Below are 6,676 nucleotides of genomic sequence, written 5' to 3'. Positions count from 1 at the left end.
AGTCCCCACAATGGGGGCTGCATCCCCTGCCCCATGGCTCCTGCAAACCACCCCCCCTCCTTCAGCTAGTCTGTTGGGTCACAAGCTGGGGGGGCAGCAGGGGAAGGTCACAGAAGAGGCAAGAACAGAGCAGAAATGTGGGCGGGATGGAGGAAAAGGGAAACCAACCAGGAGAAAGCCCCAGTGGCGCTAAGGACACAGCCCAGGTGAGGAATCACCTTCTGGCCCTTGACCGAGGGCTGGGCCTGCCTGGAACCCAGCCGGCCCCGGGCGGGATCCAAACCCCTGGGGGCTCTTACCTTCTGCAAAACGCTGTCCGGATGTGGAACTCACAGAGGACAAAGCAACTGTGAGCAGGAGACGCACCAGAGCTAAAGCAACCGGGGGTCTCCAAAGTCCCCTGGGCCCGCCCCCCCCTTTTCTCAGCCTGAGATGTGGGTTCCTCTGTGAGGTCACCACCTCCCCACCTGCCCTTTGCCTGATCTGCTGAGGGCTGCCCAAAGCCCCTGTGAGGTCACTGCCCCCCCACCTCACCCTGCCAGGCAAATGTCCTGCCTCTGGCCACCCCTCTGGGAAGTTGGAGCCATTCCTAGGGGTCCCCCCCACTCCCTGACTGGGCATCCTGCAGCCAGCAGCTCCAGTAGCCCCATAGGCTGCTCCCTGCCCTACACTGCAGGCTCCTTGCACAAGAACTGTTTCACACCGGAGTTCTTGCGCAAAAGGTCTCGTGCAAGAGCACCTCCACCCTGCCATGTGCTTTTGCACAAGAGTGTCCATGGCATTGTGAACGCTTTCTCGTGCAAGAAAGCTCTGATGACCATTTTAGCCATAAAAGTGTCTTGCTCAAGAAGCCCCTGGTGCCCGTCCACGCTGCCTTCTTGCACAACAGCTCTTGCACAAAAGGGGCTTATTCCTCGTGGGGAGAGGAATAACTCCTGTGCAAGAAGCCCTCTTTTCTGATGCTTTACTGCAAATTTACTTGCACAAGAATTCACGTGCAGTGTAGACGCGCCACAAGTTTTTGCACAAGAACAGTTGTTCTTGAGCAAAATGCCTGCAGTGCAGACGTGGCCTTGGTGTCACCCAGCACTGGACTTCCTGGCCAGGAGCAAGAGTTAGAGCCTCCCACTCGCCCCGCTGCCTCTCACGGGCTCCCGTCCGGCCCCAGCCCTGGGCTTTGCCCTAGCGCATCCCAGCAAGGCCTCTGGCCTGCACTAGACCCATTGACATGTGGAGAATCCACCACTGCCCTGGGGCGCTTTTGTCTATGGGACTCGGACTCACAGCTGAGCATGGAGCCTGATTTCTCCCAGGACTTGGGCTCTTTCCTGGCCAGGCCCTGGAACTGGTTCCACCTTTGTCTGCCAGGGACCGATACTGTCTCTCCAGGGAGGCCCTGCAGTGCAGGCACCTTCCTTTCCCCCCTCGGGAGCAGTCATTGTTCTGCACCCCACAAAGCAGTGGGGGGCTCCTGGCTGCCCCAGCTCCAATCTCTGAGCTTCTCTCTCAACGGGGGCCAGGCCTGGAGGCTCTAGGCCCCCTGGGTATGTATTTCTACACTACCCCGCTAGTTGGAACTAGGGGGGTAATGTATGCATACCGAACTTGCTAATGAAGCCCGGGATTTGAATTTCCCGGGCTTCATTAGCATAAAGCCGGCGCCGCCATTTTTAAAAGCCGGCTAGTGCGAACCCCGTGCCGCGCGGCTACACGCGGCACGGGCTAGATAGTTCGAACTACGTAGCCATTCCGAGCTATCTGTACTCCTCGTTCCACGGCACGGGGTTCGCACTAGCCGGCTTTTAAAAATGGCGGCGCCGGCTTTATGCTAATGAAGCCCGGGAAATTCAAATCCCGGGCTTCATTAGCAAGTTCGGTATGCATACATTACCCCCCTAGTTCGAACTAGCGGGGTAGTGTAGACATACCCCCTGAGACTCACTGGTGCTGGCTCACCCCCTGTCCTGCTCGTGGCTCCGTTGTCCTCCTCCCCACAGCCCCCCCCAGCTCTAAATGCTGCTCACATCAGTTCCCCTTCCCCGTGGCCAGGCCCTGCAGGGCTCTGGGGGCTGGTTTGCTGCCCTCAGCCCTGCAGTAGCCTGCTCCCCAGTTTGCAGCCCCTCCCATCATGCGTGGGGTCTCCTGGTACCGGAGGGAGGACGGGGGCAGACCAGGAAGGTTAATTTGATGTTGCAGCGGCAGGAAGAGGAGGGGTGGCGCAGAGGAGCTGTCAGTACATTATCCCAATACGCCATCCCAGTGCAGGCGTCGCACTCAGCTCTACCTGCAGAGGAGTCTCTATCTGCGCTGAGCAGAAAGGGGGTCTAGGACACACACACAAGTAGCCCCAGAACCACGCAGGAGCAGAGTCGTTCTGCGAAAGGGAGAGGTTTATTGGGTCTGCGAGGGCGGCCGTAGGGGGGTGTCGTGTGTGTGCCACTCATCTCCGTCTGGGCAGCGGCACCGGTCGGGCTCACAACTGGGCACAGGACCCGACCACGGCACCATCGATCTCCAGTGTATCGATCTGCTGGAAGCCGCGGCAGAGCTGAATTGCAGAACGGCTGCCCATTGGCAAAGACCTTGAAATGCTGGTTCCTGCAGCCGATGGAGAGGAACCCACTCCTCCTGGGGGGAGGAGCAGCCAAGAGAGGGACCCACTCAGACCGGTCTGGCAGCATGACGTAGTGGAACCAGCGCTGCCTAGGTAGGGTTTTACCTCCCCCCAGTCTGCTTCTGAGACCGAGTTTCCCCCTCTGCCCCATGGGCTAACAACAAGGCACTTTACAAACATTCTCTGTGTCATCGGCATTGTATGAAGGGGGAAACTGAGGCATGGAGCGGCATCTGATTTATATAGCTCAAGCCAGTCCCCACCCCTCTCGGTCTGCAGGAAAAGAAGCCAAGTGCTCTTGTTCCCACCAGTCCTCCATTCCCCTGCTTCCACCTGATGTCAAATACACAAAGCTCACTACTTCTTCTTTCCTGCACTTAAGCCAAGCAGATCAGGATGGGGAGGAGACATGAGGGAGCCCCCAGGCTCTTGCTCTTTCTCGCACATACACACACATATATTACTTTAGAAAATGCCAGGTGGGAGCTAGAGGAGAATCTCCATTAACTGTTAGCACTATAGGGCATATGATACATACATAAAGCATTTACAGTCCATCCAGCAGAGGGCAACAATACACCCCGCACACATGTAGCTCCCCCTCCTTTTCCAAATGCCCCAAGATTTAAACTACTGGAGACTACCCATTAGCTGCTAGTTGTATAGGAACTATGGGTATGTCTACACTACAAAGTTAATTCGAACTAACAGCCGTTAGTTGGAAGTAACTTTCATAGGTGCTACACATACAAACCGCTAGTTTGGACTTAATTCGAACTAGGTAAACTTCATTCTGCCAGGAGTAACGCCAAATTCGAATTCAGTAGTTGGAATTAAGGGCTGTGTAGCCACTTAATTCGAAGTAGCTGGAGGCCAGCACTCCCCAGGTTCCCCTGGTGGCTGCTCTGGGCCAAACCAGGAAAACTCCTCTCCTCTCCCCAGCCCTGGGGCCCTTAAAGGGGTAGACTCTGGCCAGACGGCACTTGCCAGAGCCAGCCCTGCCAGCAGTCTCTGCCCCGAACCAGGGGCTGCAGGATGAGCCAGGCAGCCAGTGCCGGCGAGCCGTCCCCCCGCCCAGTCCCCCAGCACCCAGGGGCCAGCCAGGGGCCGTAGATGGCGCGCACCCTCCTGGTCTAGTGTGGAGGTCATGGACCTCATTGAGGTTTGGGGGCAGGGCCCCAGCGTCCATGATCTCTGTACTAGGAGGAGGAACGTGGCCGTCTACGGGCGCATAGCGGCCGCCATGGCCCGAAAGGGACACAGGCCACCCAGGAGCAGGCGAATCCTGGTGTTCTGGCTGTGGAAAAAGACAGCCACAAGATGGCGTTTGGAGTCACACGGGCGAGTCGCCTGTCCAAGCGGGACCGAGTCCCTTCCAAAGAGAAACCATGGCAGCCATGCAAGTCCAAGGCTGCACAGGAAACCTCAGGAGCTGCGACTGGGGCTCAGTTCGCGCGGCCACGCTTCCCAGGGGAGGCATGAGACAGGCCCGGAGGTCTGCGCAGCAAACAGGCCCGCAGGAGGGAGGCGGCTAAGAACCCACGCGGCTCGTGCGTTTCTCCCTCTCAGCTGGCGTAGAGGCGGGAGGGGAGCGACACCTGCCCGGCTGGAGCTTTCGCGCTTGGGCTCGGGGCTTAAGCCCTGAGGCCGAGGCCGAGGCCCCGGCGCGGTTGCTGGGAGACGGGCTCCTGTGGCACGGCACGGCCCCTGAACCTTGCCGGCCACAAGGTGACCTCACCGAGGCCGAGAGGGATGGCTTGGAGGTGGCAAAAGGGAGCCCGCCAGCAAGCGCCAGAGCGTAGCCACGTCCCCGGGTGGGCTCGAACCACCATCCTTTCGGTTAACAGCCGAACGCGCTGACCCATTGCGCCACAGAGACCTCGAAGGCCTTTCCGAAACGCTGCCTAGCAGCCTGCTCCTCTGCCTGGCCGTGCCAGTGCAGCCCAGGTGCTAGAGTGGATTGCGGGCAGTCTAGCCCAAAAGGAGCAGAGTGGCGCAGCGGAAGCGTGCTGGGCCCATAACCCAGAGGTCGATGGATCGAAACCATCCTCTGCTACGTGTGGGCCGGCCTCTTTTGACTCCGCGCCTTCACTCCAGGCTGCAAGTAGCTAAAGGCCAGGCCAGGATGCCGCCTGCGGGGAAGCTCTCGGCAGCCCCCCGCTTCCTGTGTGGGAGGCACGGAGGCCTCCTCTTCTGTCCTCAGGCAACAGGGCTTCCTCCTGCCCTTTTCCCACCCACAAGGGCCGCCGGGACCCGCTCAGGGAGCGCGCCAGGGAGGCTCTCCAGACGCTCGTGGAACAAAGCACTTCTGGACCACGCTACCCAGAGCCTTCATTCAGGCCTAGACAAAACGCCTAGACAAAGAGCTGCCACAGCATCAACACTGGCCTTGCTCTACTACTCCCAGGCACGCCAAACCCCTCACAAAGAGAACTTCTGCCTTCGCCATACTGCTCAACAACAGGACACGCGAGCAATTCCCTCCGACGCGCCGCTTCTCCCGCATCGCCACCACCCACGCTCTTTAGGCACACGCCGGCTGACCAAAACCCATCTCATTCCATCCAAAGCTTCTGCCCAGCCCAAGAGGACCAGCTACGTTCCCGGCTCAATTCATCCCTTACAGTCTGTCACGTTGCTGAATTGGAGGGAAGCAGCCAGATCGCTGCTACACCCCTAGGTGGGGGTGTTGGCCCCAGAAATTGGTATGGGGGGGCCATGTGGGGTATTGAATGGGAGCTTATTGTTTGTTAATCTTATGTACACTATTTATGTGAGTATATAATGTCTATGTGTGTAGGTAGGAATCTGTGATCTGTGTGGAAGCTGAATATTTCTGTGAATGTGTTAAGCATGGCTATGGACAGGCTGAGTAGCAAAGCCCTGTGGAACAATGACTCTCAATAGGCTATGGACACACCCAAAGAATGGGATTTGTCACCTGAGGGCAGCCAGCAGGAAACATAGACATTGGCCTCTGACCAGGTGACTTGCTGCATACAAGAAGAGGCCAGGAAGGAGTATAAAGAGGCCATGTGGTCGAGGCCATTTTGTTCTCAGCTCAGCACTTCATCCCAGAGGCAGCACTGCAGGGATTGAAGAGCCCGGAAGACCTGTGAACCCATCCTGATCGTAGGATGTGCAATAAGGACTTTTAACCAGCAGCTGCAACATCTCTGCTAGAGCCTGCATCGAGGACTGGGAGATTCGGTGCATGTAACGTACTGTACTTTAATAACCTTACTCTCAGGCTTTTCTTTCTTGTAATAATAAACCTTTAGATATAGATTCTAAAGGATTGGCTCAGCGTGATTTGTGGGTAAGGTCCAGAGGGTAAATTGACCAGGGATCTGTGGCTGGTTTCTTGGAACCGGACGGAACTTGTTCGGGGTAGGTGGGATTGGGTGCTAGGACCCCCCACCCGTGTATGAGGCCCGGGGCCATCTGGGGCACGGATATTGCTGGGGTGTCGGAGGGGTTTTGCTCGGGAGGCTTCAGGCAGGCTGCTGAAGCGCTCTGTGAGACTGGTTTGTGGCCTGTGTGGAGAGGTCGCCAGTCGGGGGCTGTAAGGAACCCCGGATTTGAGCAATTTGCCCTGAGCGGACGCCCTAAGCTGTGCCCAGATACGGCCCGGTCCGTCACAGTGGCGTAGTCGGCAGGATCCACAGATCTTGGTCAATTGAGCTTTGGGATCTGGACCCCACGCTGTCTAAATTTGATTTTTGGTGTTGAGAGTTTGGTTGATTAAAGAGCCGCTGCGATGAACCCGGAATTATATGAGAGTCTGAGCAAAAGTACTCTGAAGGATTTGTGCTTGGGGAGAGGCATTGCCTTTAGGAAAAGGGCCTCTAAACTAGATCTGGTAGTGCTGTTATTAACCAGAGATGTGGATGAAAAGGAGCAGAAGCAAGCCAAGGAGGCTGCTGAAAGAAGGCGGAAGGCAGATGAAGAAATTGCTAAGAGAAAGCAGGAGATGGATCTGGAACTTGAGATGAGAAAAGCAGAACATGCAGAGAGAATGGCAGAGCATGCAAAGAAGATGGCCCTAGCCAGGGAGGAAAA

General features: G+C 57.1%; 1 non-coding gene across 1 annotated transcript; it reads right to left on the bottom strand.

Moving 5' to 3' along the window:
* Window positions 1–4,419: 4,419 nt before the first annotated feature.
* On the bottom strand, window positions 4,420–4,493 carry TRNAN-GUU (transfer RNA asparagine (anticodon GUU)). Its single transcript has one exon. It is a non-coding gene; the product is annotated as a tRNA-Asn (tRNA).
* Between the last annotated feature and the right edge of the window lie 2,183 nt (window positions 4,494–6,676).

Source organism: Pelodiscus sinensis, chromosome 25 (assembly GCF_049634645.1).
Source record: "Pelodiscus sinensis isolate JC-2024 chromosome 25, ASM4963464v1, whole genome shotgun sequence".
NCBI lineage: Eukaryota > Metazoa > Chordata > Testudines > Trionychidae > Pelodiscus > Pelodiscus sinensis.
This window is presented reverse-complemented; position numbering and strand designations above follow the sequence as displayed.